We start from the raw sequence: 22,631 nt of genomic DNA on the forward strand, positions 1-22,631 counted from the left end.
ACAGGCGCACGTCATGATGACAGTCTTTAAGCTTTGTTGTGGTAAAAATAAACCTGACACCCTGTTACAAATTTGGTGGCTGTGTCTGGGTCTCAGCAGGAAACCGATGACACACTCACACAGGTTAATTGAAGAGAGTTTAATAAGAGGACCATTGACCAAGGTGTCTAGAGGGTTTAGGGAAACATCAAGAGCTTGGTCAGTGCTCCAGGGCTACCAGCCAGGAGCTGGTGCACCCCGGGGCTACAAGGACAAGGGAGTAAGGGGTTTTACCTGCAGCTGGGGAGAGCTGCCAGATGGAAAAGCGTGCCAGAGGAGTGTAGCTGGGGCTAGAACGACATTGCTAACTTGTGGTGACCCAGCACGAGGGTAAATTCCCCAACATTTCCATCCCTCCACCCTCCAGTGTCTTGACAGCACTCATTGGAAGCCAGAGGGCAAAGGAGGCTGCGGATACATTCTCTATGGGGCAGCCTTCCCGACAGAGTGGAGTGGAAGAAGATGGCGGGTGGATCTGGAGGGGCAGATGGGAGGTCTCTGGCACAGGCAGCTCCCTAACGAAGGGTCTGAGACACTCCAGGGAGCCACGCTCCATGGGTGGAGAACCACTGGTCTGGTATCCAAAACTGTCCCTTCACATTTCAGGGCTCTTTGACCTATGTCTTCTTCTTAAGAAGTGATCTCCAGCATTTTGGGCAGTGGCCCACAGCTGGGCCTCCAGCTACCCCTGGCCTCCGAGCTTGGGAGGCCTTTTGTAAAAGCTGGGCGTTTCTGGAGCCCCTGTGGGTCTGGCTTAATGTGGAAAGTTAATGGGGCCCCGGGAGTCTCCATGGAGTGCTCTGGCATCAGATTGGTTTTTACGGTGCTATCACTATTTAAATGTCTTCAGGGGCTGAGATCAACCACATTACACACAAGCCCAGAGAGGAAGGAGAATTCCTGACCCTGAATCAGGACCCCTGCCCAGTGCATCACCTTCATGTTTTCATTCCATCCGCCTGACACAACACACCTCAACTATACACAAGACCGAGGGAAGGCTTAAGAGGACAAGTGAGGGGCAGACTGAGGCTGGTTGCCGCCTTACGGGGCAGCCACTGTAGCCTCCCTTTACCAGAGTGTTGGAGAGGTTCAGGGACTTGCCCCAGGCCATAGAACTCCTACTGGGCTCCTCCAGAAGGAAAACTCAGGTCTCCCGATGCCAAAGCCTTCTTAACCAGTGGGGCCCAGTGTCTTCTTAACCAATGGGGCCAAGATCCAGTCTCCTCAGGAGACTCTAGACCCACCTGCCAGAAGCAGCTCTCGGGGGGGGGGGGGGCGCCCTTTCGGGGTTTCCTGGCCTGAGCTGATGTCTCCTTGGCTCCCAAAGGATTCAGCACAAATTATAGTGATTGTAGGAGAGAATAGTCGTTACAAGCACTTTGAGTCAGGCACGCCCTGGTAGGTTCTCTGGAACTTTTAAGCCATAGTTTTCTCATCTGTAAAATGGGGCTATCACCCCTGTATGTTGGATTCCCCCAGAAATCAACCTTGGGGAAAGGATTCTAGCACAGGGAGTTTATTCGGATGGGTGATCCCAGGAACCACTAGTAGGGGACAAGGAAGGGAGATAGGGCAGGGAGGCAGGCACACCAAGTGTGTTATCAAGCAACTGACTACACTGGGTGACCAGACCTGAATCCCACTGGTGAGGAGGCCCAGAGACGGCGGGAGCTGGTGGTGGATGTTGGGCCTCGTTGTATGTGAGGGCGGGAGGTGGAGGGCACAACCAGGGGGTCTCCCACACCAAACCCATCGAGTTGTTGTGAGGAGGCAATAAAACCATGCCCAGCACCTAGCGCGTGCTCATTAAATGGCGGCCATTATTATTACTGTTACCATTCTTGCCGTCACTAGTGCTCTGAGTGCTACTGACTCATGGCACATTGAGCAGGCATTTAGTGCTTGTTACTTGTCTCCTGCCAACGCGTTTTGACATCAAAGTGTATTGTTTCAGCCAAGCGTTTTATTTCCCCTAGGGACCATCCGCTGGGCAGAAAGCTCTGAGCTCCTGGCCCATGGCATGAGAATTCTAGCCAGGTGTGTTTCCCAAGCACAGGAAAGAATTCTCCTTGTGGGAGGAAATTGGGCCTGGCCAGGTTCACGGGGCTGGGCTCTGTTCTCTCCAGCTCTTCCGAGGAAAGAAACAAGCACCAGCCCTCTCCCTTCCGTAGCCAGGCCGGCCTGTTTTCCCTCCAGCTGGCAGCCGCCGGTGCCAGTGTGCCCAGCCAGGACCTGTGTGCAGCTGTCTCCTCCTGGGCCGCCCGCCCTCCTGTTGTTGCCCTGAAGGCCTGCTTTGAAGCTACTAGAGGGTGGAGTTCTTCCTCCGATTGCCCTCCTTCCTTCCTTTGTGTTTTCGGTTGCTTCCTCTTCCTACCCTCCACCCCCAACCATTCTATTTCCTTCTCATCCTTTCTCCTCTGGGCTCCTTGGGGAGGGGTGATGTTTAGATCTGGATTGTTACCACATCCACCCCTTAGAAGGCCTGGCCAGGTTTGGAGTGGGTTGAAGGGGGCTTTTCGCCTCCTTCCTCCTCTTGGGTCTGCTCCGTCTTGTGTTGGCTTTGATCTCCAACGGATGCCGAAAAGTGGACAGGCCCACCCACCGATCCCATTCAGTGTGGCTCAAAAGAAATGTTCCATGTTCTTCAGGCTGCTGCCTTTGCTCTTGCAGAAGAGAGGGCGGCCGGATGGGAGCCGCTTGAGCCTTGCAGATTGCGAGCTGGCATTGCCAGCCGGCTGATTATTGATGGTTGATGTGTGGCTGTGCTGCCCGCGGAGGGTTGGAGGCAAGGCAGGGCGGTGAGGTGTTGTGGCAGCAGGTGATATCGGACAGATGCCCCCAAAATGCAGCGGGCTCGCTCAGGAGGGACTTTTAAGGGCTGCTGTCCAGAAGTCTCTCATGCGTTTACTATGCTGATGAGAAAATACACATGAGAAATGCGTTTAAATGCACATGAGAAAATAAACCGGCAGGACACCTGGGTTCAAATTCTCAATCTACTACGACTTGGCCTTGGGGCCTTGAATAAAACATCCAGTCCTGTGCCAGCCTGTTTTGATTTCCAAACTGGTTAAAATTATACCTGTCCCACTTAGTTTGGGAGCTCACAATATCAGCTCTCGCTGCGTAAAAAGAACCAGCCAAAGCTAGTGGTCCATAACGACGGTGGCTTAGAAGCTCACAATTCTGAGAATCAGCAGTTTGGGCTGGGTTCAGCTAGGCAGTTCTTCAGCTTGGGCTGGGTAACTCACGCACCAGGGGACAGCTGCCGGTGTAGGCTGGCCCAGCTGAGACAGTCTTTCTCCACGGATCTGTCATTCTCCACCAGGCTAGTCCCAGGGGTCTGTGGAATACAAGACAGAAAGCCAAAGTCTACAGCCTCTTGAAGCTTCGACTTAGGCCAGTTACATTGTCCCTGCTGCCGAATTCTTTTGGTCAAAGCAAGAGACAAGCCTCACCCCGATTCAAGGGGTGGGGGACCAGACTCCATCTCTTAACGGCAGAGGCTGCAAAGTCACATTACAAAGGGGTGTGCATACAGGGAGGGAGATAGTTGGGGCCATTTTTGCATCTGAGCTCCTACAGCCACGGAATAATAGATTCAAAGTCACTTGGAAGTGCATAAAGTACCTCAGAGTGCAAGGAAACAGGCAAAAGGCAGAAAATCAGTTTAATCCCACCTCCCAGAGGGGCGCATTGCTGATACATTTGTCTGCATAATCCTGTCATGTTCTAAACTCACGTAATGGTGTTTTGGCTGCGTAAGAACAAGAATTTCAATGACCAAGTGCCCAGAATTAGATGAGAACTTTTGCGGGTTGTCTGTTTACGACCTCTGAGAAATCTAAGCCTCCCAACTGGTCCACCTTCGGGTCTGACATCCACTGAGAAGACTAACGAATTTAGATAGCCGGACGGTGGTCTGGTTTCAGGGACCTCATCATAGGGGATAGCGTGTAGCATGGTAAACCAGATGTCTCACGGGGCAGAAACATCAAGGAGAGAAGGGGTTCTGGGTGCTGGGTACTGTGTAGCTAATCCCAGCACCTGTCCCAGTTCATGGTGGCATTTCTGGAGTCAAGGGACCATAGTTGTCACCTGAAGAGGAGCATTCTGTAAACTAATGCTCGGAGGGCTTAAGCCACCTTGTGGTGTGACCTTTCCAAGCGAGTGTATCCCACAGAACATCCCATTTATTTCTCCCAGGTGATGATGGGATTTGCTGGCCACCAGGAGCTGGGACCAGTAGAGGTTTGGGACTCTGGAGAATGGTGGTTTTTCAACTCCACCAGCACCAGCAGTGAGAGTGCATTTTCAATGCAGAGAAAACATCCAAGGCTGTAGAATCCCAGACTTCCTAGCCCCGTGTGTCTCCCGCATGGACACATGGAGCCCACACCGGCCTCCAGAAATGTCAGCCAGTTGTCATCCTTACCAACAACCTACTAGAGTGTCTGTCTCTCTCCTCTGCTTTTGCCAGCTCTGAACACTTCCATAAAAAACAAAAACAAAAACAAATCCTACATGGTTTAAGTGGCATGTCTTTATGCATACATCCATGGAAGCCGAAGTGTCCAGCAGCCATTCAGACTGGGAAACAATTTGGAAGACAAATGATAGCAGCCACATTGTAGGACACTGCCAGCCGACCGCCATCCTGCTCGAGAGGATCGTTCAGTCTGCACACGTTTTAGTGCTCACTTGGGAGAGTCCTTCTCTCTTCCTCTCCAATTAGCCCACATGGGTATGCACACTCTTCACTCGCCCTGGCCTGCCCAACCCCAGGCTCCTTAATGACTCCACACAGCACTTGTATGAGCAGAAGGTGCGCCTTGGCAGTCCAGTCCCCGCATGTGGACTGCCCAGATGGGTGGGACGTCCCTGCCCTCACCGGCTGCCAGGGTTTGCTTTGTTTTCGTTTATGTTGGCTCTGTTTCAGTGCAGCCCACAGATGTGGTCAAAGTGGAGAGGGCTAGGGGGCCGGAAGCAAGGGGGGGCGGTGAATAAAGGAGTCAATCATTTCTGATATAATTCAATGTGACTAGAACTTTGCGGTGAGAAAAGCCAGGCTCCGTCTGGGCCCCTGCTGGCCTCTCTTCTGGGTCTTTCTCCGTCCCACCCAGACAGGGGGAGCTCGGGGCTCTTGGGAGCCATGCAGGACCTCACCTAAGGAGCCCTGCCAAGCCCGGTGACAGTCGCTCCAATTTCTAGGCCACAGCAGGGATGGCTCCGCTCGTTTGCCTCCTCCCCTCTTGGGGCTCTGTGGGAAGGGCTCAGCTCTAATGAGAGGAGACAGTTGAGAGAAGGAGCTGGTTTGACAGAGAGCGGACCCCCTGAGGCTCTCTCAGACTTCTCACCTGTCAGGTGAAAAGGATCCCAATTAACCACCTCAGCGATGCAGAGCCCCGCAGCCTCACAGCCCATCCTGCCATCTGTCTCCCAAGGTGGTAGAAATGGGGGCAAGATGGTGGGGGGGGGCACTGCAGGGTGTGAGTAGGGGGAGCCATCCCTGGTCACCCCTCTCTGGGGTTTTCTGCCCTCTGGTCACATCGCCCTGAACGCGCAAAGCTTTGGGACCCTACTGGCTCTCACCGTTGCTTACCTCTGGCCTCAGCACGCTTAGAGGAGGGGCCATGAAAGAGTTAAGAGCTCCCCTCCCTCACTTATTCTCCCTCTGCTGCCCTGCTTGGCTGGCTCCCATTCCTTCTGGGGGTTTCCTTCCTTCTCTGTCTTTTCCACAGGGAGGCACACAGGGCCCTGCCCCTGGCCGCATTTGCCAAATGTAAATAGTTGCTAAAGTTATTTAGTGTGTCCTCACATCTCCTTTATGTCACTGGTGTTCCCTAGGCAACCGCTGCGGGAATGCAGTCAACTTGTGGAGGATTTGTGCACACAGGAATATGAAATGGCTCTTGCTCATTTCTTGTTTGGGGGCATCTTGGAGTGGGCTTCTCCCCCTGGGAATTAGCATGTTCATTCGTTATTGGAAAAGTGGGCAGCAAGACAAGTCTGACCGGACTGCCCCTGGAAGTTGGAGACGTGGCAACTCCGGGTCCCTTTGCTGAATTCTCTGGATGGGCGTGAAAAGGGTGGCAGAAGGCAGTCCTCTAACTCGCCCATGTCCGTCCACCGAAACCCTGCCATGGGAGGGGCCATGGTCATAGCGAAAGAGAGAGTGTGCTGTCTTTTCTTTCTAGAGACCATAGGCACGTACAGATATGCAATCGCTAGGTTATACACCTACAGCTAATATAATGCTGTATGTCTACTATGTCTCAACAGCGACACAAAGACTATTTGGACAAGCTAACTTTCTTTTTAATTACTGAAGTATGTGTGGCATACAATGTGATATTAGTTTCAGGTGTACAACATATTGATTCGACAATTCTATCCATTACTCAGTGCTCACCATGCTAAGTGCAGTCTCCATCTGTCACCATGCAGTGTTATTACAACATTATTGACCATATTCCCTATGCTGTTACTTGTCATCTCTGTGACTTACTTATTGCACACCTGGAGGTTGGTACCTCTTAATCCTCTTTATCTTTTTCCTCCAGCCCCCAGCCCCTCCCCCTCAGGGAACCTCCAGTTTCTCCTCTGGATTTAAGAGTCTGGGGTCTTTTTGTTTGTTCATATGTGGTTGTTTTTATTTTATTTTAATGTTTATTTCTTTTTGAGAGACAGAGAGTCAGAGCGCAAGGAAGGGAGGGGCAGAGAGAGAGGGAGACAGAATCCGAAGCAGGCTCCAGGCTCTGAGCTGTCAGCCCAGAGCTCGACACGGGGCTTGAACCCACGGACCATGAGATCATGACCTGAGCCAGAGCTGGACCCTTAACCGACTGAGCCACTCAGGCATCCCCACATGTTTTGTTTTTAAGGCTGTTTTTTCTTACATGAGCAATAAATTTCTTACAAAAAATGAGAAAATATGGATAATTATAGAAAAGATGATCACCATGAACATTTTGGTTATGTGCATATTTTTGTATGAAAGCTTTCAAACAAAAGAGGCACCCTTGCAGTGTTTTCAAAGACCCAATGATATAAACCTCATTCCATGTTGATCACATGCCTCTACTCTGTATCAAAGATATACTCCCGCTTAATAACTTAGCCTCAAACCTCGTGGTTTAACACAGTGGTCCTCACATACTTTTGGTTTCAAGACATTTTTACACTTTTAAAATCATTAAATACCTCAAAGAACTTTCGCTTTTGCCAGCTATAGCTATCGATATTCACTATATTAGAAATGAAAACAAAATTTTTATTTATTAAAAAAATTTTTTTGGCATTTATTTATTTTTGAGAGACAGAGAGAGACAAAGCATGAGCAGGGGAGGGCCAGTGAGAGAAGGAGACATAGAATCTAAGCAGGCTCCAGGCTCTGAGCTGTCGTCACAGAGCCCGATGCGGGGCTCAAACCTAAGAACAGTGAGATCATGACCTGAGGTGAAGTCGGACGCTTAACCGACTGAGCCACCCAGGCACGCCTGAAAACAAAATTTTTAAGGCAAGAATACGCAAGCACATATTCCACTAGCCATCACGGTAATGATGTCATTACATGCCATGTGACTTCTGAAAAACTCCATTGTACGCTCATGAGTCAGAGCAAAAAGGCAAGTATCATCTTCACAGTATCACAAAATGAGGTTTGACCTTGTAGAGACTTTAATAGGGTCAGGGACCTTCTGTAGTCACCAGACGACACTTTGAGAACAGCTGGATTTTAAAAATTAGTATTTATGGGGGCTCCCGGGTGGCTCAGTCGGTTACGTGTCCGTCGTCGGCTCAGGTCATGATCTTAAGGCTTGTGAGTTCGAGCCTTGTGTTGGGCTCTGTGTTGAGAGCTCAGGGCCTGGAGCCTGCTTTGGATTCTGTGTTTCCCTCTCCCTCTGTCCCTCCCCTGCTCTTGCGCTGTCTCTGTCTCCCTCAAAAATAAACTTTAAAAAAGTTTTTATAAATAAATAAAAATAAAAATTAGTGCTTACTATTATTGCTTATAAGTCATCAGACCAGGTAGATGGTTTTCAAGTCTTGGCCAGGTGCACTGATGTGTCTGCGATCAGCTATGGCTGCCGGGGGTTCTGTGGAAGTTGGCCAGCCTCACACGTGTCAGAGGGTCAGCTGGTTGGAGGCTGGTCTAGGGATGGCGTCAGTTGATACAACTGGGCTCCCCCCATGTGGCCTCTCATCCTCCAACAGCTGGCTTGACCTTGTGCACGTGGTGGTGGCAGGATTCTGAGACATGGAGAGAGAATACGGAGTAGGAAGACACAGCTACCCGTCCCAAGTAAAGATTCGGATGGTGAGGACGGCAAAGATCACAGAAATGCCAACCACCAGAAGAGAACCCAGGCCTGGCCCCCTGCACCTGCTAGAGGTTCAGAGTCACGAGGGGGGACTCAACATACAAGGTGTTGGTTAGAACAACATACATATGTGTTTTAAAAAACATGGGGCACCTGGGTGGCTCAGTCGGTTAAGCGTCCGACTTCGGCTCAGGTCATGATCTCGCGGTCTGTGGGTTCGAGCCCCATGTCGGGCTCTCTGCTGACAGCTCAGAGCCTGGAGCCTGTTTCAGATTCTGTGTCTCCCTCTCTCTCTCTGCCCCTTCCCTGCTCGCACGGGCACTCTCGCTCTGTGTCTCTCAAATAAACAACAACAACAACAACAAAAAAAAACATATGTGTTTTAATTCGCATATAGAAGAGATGCACAAGATCAGTGTCTGTACTGTGTGTCAGTCTCCCATGGCCACGGGACCCTTCCGGTAGCCAATGCAGGGTGATGTACTACATACACCCCTCTTTCTTGTACCACAGGCAAAGACCCCATTCCTTACCCACAGGAGTGGGGGCACGGCAGATATACTGGTGTGCTGGCCAAGTCCCATAAGGGGCACATGCTTGGGCAGGTCACATGACGGCTGTTTTCCCAACAGAGAGGAGGGACTGAGGGAGAGGGAGAGAATGGGGGGGGGGGCAAGCAAGAGGGCAGGAGAGCTTAAGGTCTCTAAAGACTTAAGCTCAGAATAGGCACATTGTCTCCTCTCTCTGTATTCTGTTGACCAGAGTGAGTCACGTGGCCAGGAGGGTGAGAAAGAGACCCCATTCCTGGGTTGGGAGTTGCTGCAGAGTCGTGTTGCAAAGGGCAAGCACAGAGAAAGGAGAATGATTGTGGGTATTTTTGCAATCTACCACATACTTCCTACTTGTTCAATGACTACATTATTTTCTATTGAATGGACATGCTGTAATTTACTCTAGCCCCAACCGCTGGACATCGAGGTTGATCTTCATTTTCTCTTCCTACAAATGGGGCTGGAACAAGCATCTGCTACATTTGTCTGACTCTTTACTTCGGACAAGTTCCTGGAAGGGACATGGCAGCAATGTTAGAGCGTTGTTGAAGTTCTGGATACACCCCGTAAACCTCTCTGTTGAGAGAGCTCCCGCTGGTCCGTGCTGCCCCAGCAAGGAAGGAGGCGTCTGCCCGCCGAGAGACTGGTTTCTGCGGGGGTTTCCGTGTACACATGGGCATGTGAGGTCACTTGTTAACCGTGGTCCTTCATCCCCAGTGCCGACGAGGCCTGAGGTCATCAGTGGTTAACTGGGCTGACCACAGCTTGAAGCGGCTGAGGAGGGCTGAGGTGGCATTCTGACAGACTGCTGAGTCTGGGTTTCTCTGAGTGCTCTCCCTTCTTTTCTAGCCCCCCACTGGCCCTGATTAGTTACACATGAGAGATGCACCTCTTCCCAGAGAAAAAGAATAGGTTGTCTCGTTTCATTTTCTTTTACACAGTCAAGGACAATGCAAGGGGCAGCTTGGTCAGGAACGGAGCCCTGAGCCCTCAGGGAAACAAGCTGTCCCAGGGTGCCAGGCGGGGAGGCTCTGGATAGGCACCAGCTGATTCTGGGCAAACCCCACAGATCTGAAGTTCTCTCCTGCAAGCCTTACGTCCTCTCCCTACACCACCACCCCATGGCCTCCTGTGTTCGTCAACCAGCAGTCGGAATGCTTAGTCTACGAGGTCCATGTGATCTTTCATGCAATTCTCACCAATACCCCACATGCCTCCTTGGCCTTATGTTTCTTCCAAGCCATGTTCCCTACAGTTCCCAGAGGAAACCCTGATAAATGGCTCCCACTTCTGGGCTTCTGCTCCTGCTGTTCCCTCGGTCCAAAATCTTGTCCCCACGCTCTGTCTGGCCCATCTCCCTCTAGCTAATTCACAAATGTTCTTCAAAATCCAGCCTAAGGGAATTCAAAGGGTTTACCTTTGAGGCTGGGTTGAGGCGCTCAGACCCTGAACAGACACTTCTACTGATAGCAGTTTCGGCTGAGATATGGGAGTCCTGCTGTTTTCTAGCTGTTTTCTTGCAGTTTTCTAGCTGTGTGACATTTAGAAAGTCAACTGACCTGTCTGAGCTCCATTTTTCCTCTTCTCTTCTCGGTTGCTCTGATGGTCAAAGGAATTATTGGAAGGACATACTATCAGGGGCACCTGGGTGGCTCAGTAGGTTAAGTATCCGACTCTTGGTTTCAGCTCAGGTCATGATTTCACGATTCGTGGGTTTGAGCCCTGTATCAGGCTCTGCACTGACAGTTTAGAGCCTGCTTGGGATTCTCTCTTTCCCCTCTCTCTCTGCTCCTACCCAATGCTTGCTCTCTCTCTCAAAATAAACAAAATTTTTTATAAGTATATACTATTTTAATTGCTAAACATGCAAAACAATATTAAGAAAAAAGTCCTACCATGGTTCTCCTAAAACGCAGATGAGAAGAAAAGAGTTATGTGCAGATAGTTTATTTTGAAGAAGTGATTCTTGGGAAAGGGTGTGGGGACACTTGGGAGACCAACAGGCAAGCCAGGCAGGTCAATCCTGACTGCGGTGATGCTGTGGGCATGGGACCCTCTGAGAAGCAGTGTGGAGCACACGACAGCACCATCCTCCCCCCCCCCAGTGCACATCTCCAGTATATAATTTGCAGTTTTCCAAATGTATTTCTTCAATGCCATGATGCACTGATTGTAAGGTGTATCAGCATTTTAATAACAGCATTTTCAGGAATCAGAACAAAAAAGGAAAACTATCACATGGGGCGTGCGAATTGATTTTCGGAAGCATCGTCATTTCAACCTTGTTTGTTTTAACGCAGTCTGTACAGAGTACTAAGATGGACCAGGCATGTTTTTAAGAGCTTTTACCTAAATTGACTCAGTCCTACCTTTTGAGGTAGGTGTGGGGCTGGGAGGGGCTGAAGAATCCCAGAGGGAGTACTCCAGGGAGCGTGACTGACCTCAGGCCCCAGGGGTGCACTCTGAACACACCTCGCGTGGACTGGGGCAGAGGCCAGTGACTGAGCATGTCAGGGACACCGAGGTAGACCCCATCCTGGGAGACCTGGGACTCGTCTGACAGCTGACTTGAACTCAAGAACTCCTCAAAAATTTGCCCAAACTTTCTTGGAACTGCATGGCAGTCTAAGGCTTTTGTTTCTCCTCTTTTGTGGCAGGAACAGGTGTTCCCCAAGGCCTCACATAGTCCCCAGCCTCCTCCAGCGTTACCCCTGCACTCTCGCACAGGTGTTTCTCCCAGGACACGTCCGACACATCTCGTCTCATGGCGGAGTCTGCCTCTTGCAGAATGTGAACTAACATGGTTGGATCTTTTATTTCATTGCCAATCTACAAATGGGAAAGCTGAGACCTGGAATGGTTGAGTAACTTGCCCAAGGTCACACAGCTAGGAAGGGCCAGAGCCGGTCATCAGACCCAGGCATGCCGCAGTACATACTCATAACCATTTCACTACACCACCTCTCATTTCATAGTAACGTGTGGGAAAGTAAGAAAATGTGCCGTCGGGTCTAGAAAAGGGGGCATTTGTTCTTGCAACTCATTTTTTTTTTTTAAGTTTATGTATTTTGGCAGAGACAGAGAGAGAGAGACAGAGAGTGCAAGTGGGGAAGGGGCAGAGAGGGGGAGAGAGAGAATCCCAAGCAGGCCCCGTGCTGTCAGCACAGAGCCCATTGCAGGGCTTGAACTCACGAATTGTGAGATCATGGTCTGAGCCAAAATCCAGAGCCCAACGCTTAAGCGACCGAACCATCCAGCCGCCCCTGTGCAACTCATTTTCTGCAGAGCATCTTGTAGGACTGGGGACCAGTCAGGGAGGCGTGTTGTGGGAATATGGCAGAGGGCCTTTGTGACACACGTCTGTCATGACTTGAAGGTGTCGTGGTAAAGGTGTGCCTGCACGGACCCGCTCGCAGCCGAGGAAATAAAGAGCAGGGATGAGCAATGAGCCGGCTGCCTGGGGTGGAGCCCTCCCAGACCATCGTGTTGTTGCTGTTTTCTGTGACTTCCAGTAGCAGAGACCATGCCATGCACCTGATCTCTACCTGGCCCTGTGGTCTCCTTGCCTCTTTGATTCTGGTGGGCCTGCTGCTGCGGGGGGTGGGGGGTTGGGGCGGGGGGTGGGCAGGAAGGGTGCTGCCCCAGGAGGTTGGGGGCCTGAGTTTTCCACTCTCACTTGGCAGGTCAGAGGACCCCTCCTGCCTTGCTCTCCTTATTTTAACAAAGGGATGGGGTGAGATCAGGAGTTTCCAGCCAAGCTCTCCCGGGCTCCTGCGGCAGTTTTGAGAGAAGAAACCACCGACGGGTGCGGTGTGAGAGGGAGAAGCCCCTGTCCACTCTTCTACGTCTCAGCAGACCATATCCACTTTTATTCCTTTTAAATATTGGGATTCTGCGTGTCTGTAAGCATTAGTGGTTGCAAGCTACAGAGACTGCCTCTCCTAGCAGACGAGAAAGGAATTAAAAAAAAAATTTTTTTTAACCTTTATTTATTTTTGAGAGAGAGAGAGAGACAGCGTGGGAGCAGGGGAGGAACAGAGAGAGAGGGACACACAGAATCCGAAGCAGGCTCCAGGCTCTGAGCTGTCAGCACAGAGCCTGACGCAGGGTTTGAACTCACAGACTGTGAGATCATGACCTGAGCCCCAATCAGATGCTCAACCGACTGAGCCACCCAGATGCCCCCCACCCCCGGTTTTTTATTTTTAAAGTCCACTGGCCTCTCTCCTCTGGGTGGAGACGAGAGGTGAGACTCTTGCTTTGGAAATGACTGCTCATGGTCCTGAGGTCCGCAGCCCTGTGTTCTGATCCTGGATCCAATAGATTGCTGTTGCTACAATTTTATTTCCAGTAAGTAGTCATTAATAATCAGTTCCACTTGCTGGTAGTTATCAGGTCCCAGGCACGGTGCTAAGAGCTTAGGGTATCTTCTCTCATTTTTCCCTATTTATTTCCCTACTCACCTTACAGATCTTAACTGTCCTTCCTTGGGGACGCTTTCCTCGACTTGGGCGCCTCTGCTTCCCAACCCCTCAATTACATGGTCTAATTATGCCACAGACCCTCCCATTGAGGCACTTACCTCAGATGACATTTTTACTTTATTCGTGCCACTTTTTAATTCACGTGTGTCTCCTACAAGAGACCTCAGTGCCGTGTGCTCACTGCCATGTCCCACACCAAGCACAGTGCCTGACATTCAATAATATACCCACTGAATGAAAGAGGGACTGAATAGCCTATCAGAACCCTGCAGTGTGGGTTTACACTGAGGCCCAGAGAGGTTAAATGCTGGCTCCGGGTCACACAGCTAGTAATGGCAATGGTAGGATCAAGCACGGGTCCATCTGGTTCCAAGACCAGATCTTCACCATTGCCCCCCGATGCCTTCCAGTGTTCAAGTGCGGTCTTCTACTGCCCTGTCCTTCCTGTGAAAGGCAGAGAGGTCCTGCCCCTTTCTGTGGCCCTCTTGTTTAACTTCTGCCCCCTCACCTCAGGTCCTGGCCTTCAATCTCGTGACCCCTCCAGCTGTGAATCTTGCCCTTTGCAAATGCCTTCCATACCGTTCAGCGGTCTCTTGGCTGCCGGCACTGGTCTCCATCTGCTGAGATGGCGTGGTGCCCGCTCACAAGATGGCACGCTATTTTTACCCGGCTTAGGTGCCAAGCCAGCCAGATGTTTTTTAGCAGTGCAGGGAAGCTGAGCATTGCTGGGGTGTGGAGGGAAGCTTCCAAATGTCAGCTCCTTGCGGGGGCTCCGGGACAATCAGAGGAAAGGCTCTGCCTGGAAGTGGGCATCCCGAAGAGATTTCCAGGTGCTGGCACCTATGTGGGGCTCAGACAGCGCACTGTGCACTGGCTGCTGGTTATGGGCACCTGCCGGGCTATGATGGGTCTGCTCCAGGCAGGAAATGTCCTGGGTCATCCTTCCCCAGAGGGCTTGTGCTTCATTCCCCCTGCTGAGATCCAGGCAGTGATGCCTGGGGACCTATCCTTCTGGGGCTTCACTGAATGCTTGGAAAATTCTAGGTGTGGCTGGCTGCGTGAGGAACCCGCCAGATCAGGCTGAGTCCAGGCAGTCGTTAGGATCAGCTTTCCCTCAGAACAGATGGAGCCAGAGGTATGGTGGTCTTAATCTCTACTCTCTCCTTCCTGTGACGGGTGACCTTCAGTTGAGGCACAGTCCCTCAGTAATAGCCAGTTAGAAACAGCAGGGTGTGTAGACTCATGCCGCTGTCCCTAGCTCCCTGTTCTGCAAACTTCTCCACTGTTCCCCTCGGTGACCTTGAGCAAATCACAACCTGAGCCTGTCATCTCATCTGTGAAACCTGCAAGGCTCCCCCCGTCTAATTACAGTTCCTAATTGTAGAGAATCACAATTCGCTTGGCGCGAAGCAAGCTTTGCTGACCTTTTCCCATGACTGGCCATTCTTGGGCCTGCAGTGGGGGTGGTGAGCAAATTCTGTTCCTCCCTCATGCTGTGTGCAAGTCTCCGCCCGTTTGCTCCCCCTTGGGGAACATTGCGAAACGCTCAGACCACCTATAAGAGGTTGTCTTCGAGCCCAGGTTTCCGGACAAAAGGCCCATGAGGGGCTCGAGGTCGTGTGGAGACAGAGGGCATGTTTGCAGCTGTGGCCGCTGAGCCAAGAAGAGCGGTCCTCATGCCTCGTGGCCTGATTGAACCCGCTCATCTGGCATCCTGTGCCTGGTCTGAGGGATGTCTACACTGGCAGGGCTGCCAGGCCAGGGCTTCCCGAATTGGAATGTGCCCCTGAGCCACCTGCTGGTCTTGTTAAAATGTCCATTCTGCTTCAGTCTGTCTGGCATCGATGGGTTGGGCAGATGATGGGCCCCCAGAATGTCCACGTCCTAATCCCCGGAACCTCTGACTGTGGTGGGTGATAGGCTGAGGAGGATAAAGACTGCTAGTCAGCTGACCTGGAGATGGGAGATGATCCTGGCCCATCCAGGTGGGCCCAGTGGAGGTCTGACGGATGCAATGTGAGACGGAACCAGCTGCTTCTGCTGGCCTTGAAAAGGGAACTGGGGAGCTTTGAGGCAAGGAATGCAGGTGCCTTCTAGAAGCTGGAGCAAGCAAGAAAAAGGATCTTCCTCTAGAGCCTCCAGGGTGACATAGCCCTGCCAACATCTTGCTTCTAGCCCCAGGAGACCTGTTTCAGACTTCTGCCCTCAGCAACTGTGAGGTCATACTTCCGCGTTGTTTTGAGTTACTAAGTGTGTGGTCAGCTGTTACAGCAGCAATAAGAAACCGATACGGGCTGCATTTCTGACAAGCTCCCGGGTGATGCTGAGGCTTGAGTCTGTCTGAGTATGGCACTTACACCTGAGTGACCTGGGTGACAGCTTGAAGGTGGGAGAGAGCTGTTTATTCAGGGGCTCCCATGGACGCTTCTCATTATCCTGTTTTATCTGTGTCTCCTTATTCCTCCCTAGGCAGAGATTATTTGAGGTCCCTGGATTGTCTCTTGATATGATCCAAGTCAGGGGCTTTCCTGGTTTGTGGCCTCCAGCCCCCCTGAGAGAGCTCAGATTACTGTAAGGGCCCCCCTACTCTTGTGGGTGCTCTCTGTTACTCAAATAAGTGAGGCGTCATGCAAATTGCGTTTCTCAAACGTATGCAGGTGCCATGAATAGGATCCCAGTGGACCGTGGTGGCTTAGAAAAGAGGCTTTGCCCTTCAGCTAAGATCTAAGCGCTATCAGGACCCAGGTGTCCCTATGTGATTCGGTCTCTCCCTCCTCCTCTGATTGCACCACACGCTTTTGTCCCCATCACGTGTTGAGTAAGCTCCAGCCCCACTGGCTGCTTTCTGCCCTTGAACACGGGTCTTTCCTTCTTGGCATCTGTGGGCTTCCTCTTCTTTCTCCCCGTTTGGGTCGATAAGTGCCTTCTCTGACCGCAGCGAGCAAGCACGGCTCACCTGGTACTCTCCCTTACTGCTTGGGTGCGTTTCATTTTAGTGTTTGTTCCAGTTTGTAGCTGCGTATTTATTTGAAGGGTTTGCGTGTTTATCACCTGTCTTTGCCTCTGGATTGAGTTCAGCAAGGGTGGGGCCCGGGGCATTTTGTGTCTGTCTGTGCCAGACGCACTGAGCACAGGTTACATGCTTAATCCGTATTAGACTAGGGAATGAAGGAATAAATGAGTGGGAGTACATCTGAGCCCTCGTGAGAACTCCAGACTGTGTCCACTTGCCTCAATGCTCCAAGTTTATCACTGTCTCCTAGAGCACCAGTCCCTGAATCCCTCTCGTAAAATAGAAGCCCCACGGCTGACCGGATTGGTCCGTGTTTACCTTCACGTATCTTTCTGCTTTTCATGTCTCCTCTCCATCTCCATGGTTTATCTCTGCCACAAGGAGAGAGAGCTTTGTCACCCTCCTCTCAGTGTGATTGGCTGTCTCCTAATGGGAAAAAAAAAAAAAAAAAAGATGCATGCTCGGTGCCTGGACCTGCTTTCTTCCATTGTCATCTCAAGTCAGGAGGGCTTTTGTATGGCCTGAAGCTGAATACTTGTATTGACTTTTGTTTTATCCCCAGAGCTTGTGTGCTTCATGTGAGTCCTGGCAGCTGCCGGAAACAGTTTCTGGTCTTGAAGCTCACCTCGGTGAGAGCAGCATGGGCTGAGAACACGGGAGCTGACTTCAGGTGTAACGGGAGGGCTGCAGGCTAGACCGCAAGGGAACAGCTCCCCGCTGGCAGAATGGTGAGACCAGGACACGTGTCCCCAAGCTGCCACGGAGCGGATGTTTCTGGAGAAATCCAGGGGAGACCTGACCCTGTCGTGAGGGGCTGATTAAAACACAGTGGGGTCTAGAGGCGGGCAGCGGGCAAGACGTAACCATGGGGAGCTGGGATAATGGCTGACTGGAGTTTGCTCTCTAGATTTTATTATAGACGTTTCCCACCATGAGTGCGAATGATTAGAAAACTCGAATCCTTAGAGATGACAAAACTGAAATTGCGGGAGGTTAAGTAACTCATCCGAGGTTATACATCCAGACTGTGAATTCAAGCCTTTCTGACTCCAAATCTTTTGTACTCCTACTGCTTCCTCTTGTGAACCTGAAAAATTCCTATTGTGTTCCACAGCTATTTGTTTGTATACATCAGTTCCTCAAGAGGGTTGCTTAGTTCTGGCTTGGGGAATCCGGGACCACTTTCTGGAGGGTGTTTAGTGTTTGGATGTGTGTGCAAAGGGCGGGGTGGCACACGACTCAGCATGGTCTTCTCAGCGTCCATCCTCCCTGTTTCCGGCATAATGCCTGACTTTTTGGCAGGGGGTGGGGAGACCCATTTGTCACCAATTCTCAACCCTACTTGTCTGTCTGGGTAGAGTCTAAGCTAGCTCCAAGAGGGGAATATCAGGCCTCAGCCTAAGCCAGTCAGTGCATCCTATCCTTTTGGCCACAGTTCAGGGATGGTCACATATTCTATGCAGGTCCAATCAGAGAAGAGCTAAGGATTTTAGAGGGGGCTATCAGTAAAGGTTTTGGTTCTATCTAGCTGTATTTGAATGTGAGAGGAGGTGTGCTTGGTGCTGTGGTGGCCATATTGTCTTGAAGGCTGAATTGGAAAATGCATGAAATTGCATTCTAACATCCTGGTTGGACTCTTGATCCAGCCATGCCTGAAGCTGCCATACCTTTAAACTTTTCCACTTATACGTACCAGTGAATTCCCTTTGTCTTTGCTTAAACCTATTTGAGTCTGTTTTTCTGTCACTTGCAATGGGGAGAACCATAGCTGATGAAGGTGAAGATAAATCCACCACCCCCACTTTACAAGTTGGGGACAGCAGTAGCAAGAGAGACATATCATTAGCCTGAAAGTGTGGGCATGAGGAAGTCTCAGTATCCTTGCAAGTTCCAGCAAGTGGCTGGAAAAATGAATAGGATATAGTTTTCTTTGAACTCCCCTGTCCTGCCCCATAAGAGGATAAAGAATATGAAACTGCTTGCTCAGAGCATTTGTGTCCTGGAGTATTATTAATAGGTGTTTCATTGGGGGAAGGGGTTGTGTGGTCTAACAAACTTGAGAAACACAGGAGCAAATAAAGAGGTAACGAACGCACTACCAGATTGAAGCCTTTAAAATGCTAACATGTATTGTGAACTCTAAGGAGAGAGAAAGTGTGTGTGTGTGTGTGTGTGTGTGTGTGTGTGTGTGTGTGTATTTCCAGAACTTATTTTTCTTGGAGACTCTCATGGGACCAGTGTTGCAAAGAATACTCTTTTGAAAACATTGGCTTAGAGGACAGTTACTGTGCAGACTTCAGAGAAGCCACGTTCCGGGATGAAAAACTTGGCAAAGGCAGGAGTGTTTGTCTAGATGTGGGCAGGACAGGGCTCTATGCAGGAAAGGGAGGTAGCTCTTGATTCATGGACCCCAGAAATACTGTCTGTCCTTAAATGGCCCTCTGGCCAGCCAGCAGCAGGACTGAAATTCCCGTGAGTATAAGCAAGATTTGGGCTTGGAGCAAATCTTGAAGAAATTCTGACTGAACTATAAACACAGAGCTGCTTGGTGACAGTATCCAGTCTGCTATTCATTCATTTATTTGTTTAACACCTATTTGCTGAGTACCTACTGCGTACCAGATACTGTTGTACGTACTAAGGATGCATCAATCAGACAAATTCCTGCTCCTGTGGATCTTAAATTCTAGCAGATGAAAATAGACAGTCAAGTAGATATAGATATACATGTACATAGTATATTATGTGGTTAAGTGCTAAAATAAATAAAGCTGGCTCATGGGTACTCAGAATGCCAGGGAGGCGATGTTTGATAAGGCTGCTGGGATGGGCTTCATTGCGAAACACATTTGAATAGACACTCGAAGGAGGTGAGAGATGAGCTTTGAGGAATGTTCCAGGCATTGAGAACGCCAGTGAGAGGGACCCATGTTGGGAGCATGCCTGGACTGTTGGAAGCACAACACGGCATTCACTGCAGCTGGACAGGCTGGGCAAGGGGGAGTGGAGGTAATGTTGAGGAGGGAACTGTAGGAAGACCAAGTCATGTAAAGCTTTGGATGACTTTGGCTTTCACCATGAGTGCAATAAACTGCCATTGTGGGGTGTGACCAGAGGTGGCGCATGATCTAGCTTACATTTGTAAAGGGGCGCTTTGGTGGCTTTGTTGAAACTCACATGCATGCAGCACTCTCAACAATAGCCAAATTATGGAAAGAGTCTAAATGTCCATCAACTGATGAGTGGATAAAGAAAGTGTGGTTTATATACACAATGGAGTACTACGTGGCAATGAGAAAGAATGAAATATGGCCTTTTGTAGCAACATGGATGGAACCGGAGAGTGTTATGCTAAGTGAAATGAGTCATACAGAGAAAGACAGATACCATATGTTTTCACTCTTCTGTGGATCCTGAGAAACTTAACAGAAGACCATGGGGGAGGGGAAGGGAAAAAAGGTAGAGAGAGAGGGAGCCAAACCATAAGAGACTCTTAAAAACTGAGAATAAACTGAGGGTTGATGGGGAGGGGGGGAGGGATGGGAAGGAGGGGAGGGTGGGTGATGGGCATTGAGGAGGGCACCTGTTGGGATGAGCCCTGGGTGTTGTATGGAAACCAATTTGACAATAAATTTCATATTAAAAAAAAAGAAACTCATATGCATGGGCCCAGGGTGAAAGTTGGCAATGGGGAGGAGGCTGCACAGTTTGCCTGGGTCCCGTGGTGGCTCGAGCAGTGGCTTGGTCTGGGGCTGTAGGTGAGTGAAGGCAGGGAGCAGTAGCTCATGCTGGATGCCTTCTGAGGGTGTAGCCAAAGGGGCGTCCTAATAGATGGGAGGTGGGGAGTGAGAAAGGGCAAGTTGAATCAAGGATAACTTTTGGTCCAAGTGACTGGAAGGATGAAGTTTTCCTCACCGGGGATGGCGAGTCTTGCATTATGTGTAGAAAAAAAAAAACAATGTTTAAAAATCGGGAGATTTCACGTGAAGAAAAAAAAAATCCACATTTCTAGCCACTCTTGAGAAATGGAAAGATCTGGTAAAATCAAGCCCACCTTCTACTTTGCATCCTTTGGGTAGAGCTGGCTGGCTGTGCCTCTCTTAGCTGGGAAAGCACATTTGAGTTTCCTCAGCTGGATCACACACCTGGCTCCTTAGGGACTTGAGTGGGAGAACCTAGGGGTGGGTAATAAGTAGCAAAAGAATCAGGGCACCCGGGTGGCCCAGGCGGCTGAACATCCGAATTTGGCTCAGGTCATGATCTCGCGGTTTGTGAGTCCAAGCCCCACATTGGGCTCATTGCTGCTGTCAGATCGAGCCTGTTTCAGATCCTCTGTCCCCCTAGCTCTCTGCCCCATCCCTCCCTCAGCTCGTGCTCTCTCAAAAACAAAACAAAACACCCCCCAAAATAAAAAATAAAAGCAAAATACGCACACAGAAGAATCTGCAATCCTTCCAAGTTCCCAGATGATGCTGATGCTGCTGGTCTGGGGACCACTCTTTGAGAAGCAGTGAAGGAGCACGTCCTCCCCTTAGCACCACTCCTCACATGACTGCAGACGAGGATCTCAGAGGACCTGGGGATGGACTGTGAGACTGAAACAGGTTGATAGGGTTGGGCACAGGAGGGGCTAATCAGCCAGGAGGTCCTTTGAGGACGCTTCAGGGTTTGTCAGAACTCCTGAAGGCACACTTGGCTTGCTTTCTTGCTCTTGGCAAATGCTGGCTCTTCTGGGTCGAGGTCACCAACCATCGTGGCGGGGAGGCTGAGGCCTGGAGGAGGACCAGGGAGGCCCTAGCAGGAGCCAGTGTCTCCAGAGGATGCAAGGGGCAGATGAATTCCCTGCAGCCCGCCCAAACTGTTGGCACTAGCTCTCTTTCGCTTAGGCTCCCGGCTCATTATGTAGCCCCGGAGCTCATGCTTCTGCAGCAAGAAGCAGAAATAAGATTTCCATCTGCTTCTCCAGCTTGGAGAGACCCCAGGGAGAGCCCCGTGGCGACCACAGCACCGGCCTCCAGGTTACCCCAAGCACATGAGGCTGGAGAAGGTTCTGGAGTGTCTTCAAGCGGTTCAAGGTAAAGTTTGGGAATCTAGCCTGTGCTGGAGGGGCAGCAATGTGAAAGCAGGATAAGTCACTTTGTCTTTTCTTCCTGACCAGGAAAATATTTCCCTGTACATCTGGTTTGCATTTTTCTTTAGGCTTCTGCCAGAAACAATTGGGAAAACAGAATGCAGCCCAGGATCGAAAGAATCTATCCATTCCTCTGGAATTCTCCATCTGTCCGGCTGGGCCCCATATTAACGTTTGAGTAATTCCCTAATGTGAAGTCGCCAGGCTTTAAAAATAGTGCAGTCAGGCTTGCGTTTGCTAGTGGTTTCTCGCCTTCAAATGTTGGCCTCAAGCCCTCTGTCCCCCTTGAACATTCTCCACACCCCTGCCTATCATAATTCCCTTGCCTGTCCTAATTCAACCCATTCATTTATATGTACAGTGTTTGTCACCCCCCTTCTCTGTGCTGGACATTGGTGGGTCTTGGGGTCGGTGGTGAGCAAAATAGCTGTCACCATCATGAAACTCAGTCTGTGAAGAGGCAGGCCAATTAAAATCGGGTTATTAGTGATGGTTTCTATAAAGCAGTGCTTCTCTGCTATCTGTGAGCAAAGACCTATTATTTTTCATTTCCCATCAAACATGGTCCTACTGTGCATGATTTGTGTGTAGTTTGTATTGTGAGTTGGATGATACTTCACCCTGTCTAATGAGATGGGTCCACCCATCCCCTGCTTGGATGCCCTATAATAAAAGTTTCTAAACCCTCAAATGCTGTATGTTGATATGGATGCATAACAACCTGTTGGTGGCCCATCACTGGTCCACACTTGGAATGGTATTCTATCAAGGACCAGCGAGGGGTTAGGAGAGACAAAAACAGATGCCTTATTTAGGCTGGGTGATTACTGAAGGACCCTTGAAGAAGTGAAACTGGAAAGATGAGTAGAGACAATCAACCTGGGTTGGGGGGCAGGGAGTGAAGGGACCAGTGTTTATGAGTAAGGAAGAGCAAGTATCAAAGCCTAGAGGAGGTAAAGAGTTGGCTTGTCAAGGGATAACATGACTCTGTGTGTGTGTGTGTGTGTGTGTGTACACCAGGTATATTAAGAATGAGGGGCTAAACGAAAATGGAAGGCAGGGGCGCCTGGGTGGCTCAGTCAGTCGAGC

At 50.3% G+C, this 22,631-nt stretch overlaps 1 long non-coding RNA gene across 2 annotated transcripts; it reads left to right on the forward strand.

Moving 5' to 3' along the window:
• Window positions 1-12,180: 12,180 nt before the first annotated feature.
• Window positions 12,181-22,248, forward strand: LOC113594626 (uncharacterized). 2 transcript variants are annotated; one of them, XR_008297037.1, is made up of 5 exons: window positions 12,181-12,493; window positions 14,443-14,533; window positions 16,974-17,139; window positions 21,378-21,486; window positions 21,611-22,248. It is a non-coding gene; the product is annotated as an uncharacterized LOC113594626 (long non-coding RNA). The 2 variants fall into 2 exon arrangements; XR_003415025.2 differs by lacking the exons at window positions 12,181-12,493; window positions 14,443-14,533 and adding an exon at window positions 15,524-15,784.
• The last annotated feature ends 383 nt before the right edge of the window (window positions 22,249-22,631 follow it).

Source organism: Acinonyx jubatus, chromosome A2 (genome assembly GCF_027475565.1).
Source record: "Acinonyx jubatus isolate Ajub_Pintada_27869175 chromosome A2, VMU_Ajub_asm_v1.0, whole genome shotgun sequence".
NCBI classification, from domain to species: domain Eukaryota; kingdom Metazoa; phylum Chordata; class Mammalia; order Carnivora; family Felidae; genus Acinonyx; species Acinonyx jubatus.